Source organism: Etheostoma spectabile, chromosome 8, assembly GCF_008692095.1.
Source record: "Etheostoma spectabile isolate EspeVRDwgs_2016 chromosome 8, UIUC_Espe_1.0, whole genome shotgun sequence".
Lineage (NCBI taxonomy): Eukaryota > Metazoa > Chordata > Actinopteri > Perciformes > Percidae > Etheostoma > Etheostoma spectabile.
The window spans coordinates 28,479,524-28,479,784 of record NC_045740.1 but is presented as its reverse complement, the minus strand read 5'-3'; the positions used below and the strand labels follow the sequence as shown (position 1 = coordinate 28,479,784).

At 29.5% G+C, this 261-nt stretch overlaps 1 protein-coding gene across 2 annotated transcripts in view; it reads left to right on the top strand.

Moving 5' to 3' along the window:
- The window catches only part of parp12a (poly (ADP-ribose) polymerase family, member 12a), an 18,106-nt gene that overhangs the window by 5,754 nt on the left and 12,091 nt on the right, over positions 1-261 (top strand). The window lies entirely within an intron of this gene.

The window sequence follows — 261 nt, the reverse complement described above, 5'->3', positions numbered from 1 at the left end:
CCTAATGTTTGAGTTAGAAAAGCAGAAATTAGGAATTATTTAAACTAACATTAAAGGAATGTATGTTGATGGATAATCACAGACTGGAATATGTCAACTTTTAATGCTATTGCAAAACCACTTCAGTTTTTTTTTCTTCCAAATGCTATAAAATTGAATGCGACACCCCAAAATTAATGAAAGTAGGGATTTGTACTTGTTAAAGAGCGTTGTTTAGAATCAATCATGTTATTTTGGGTGGTTAAAAAGAACATTGATATA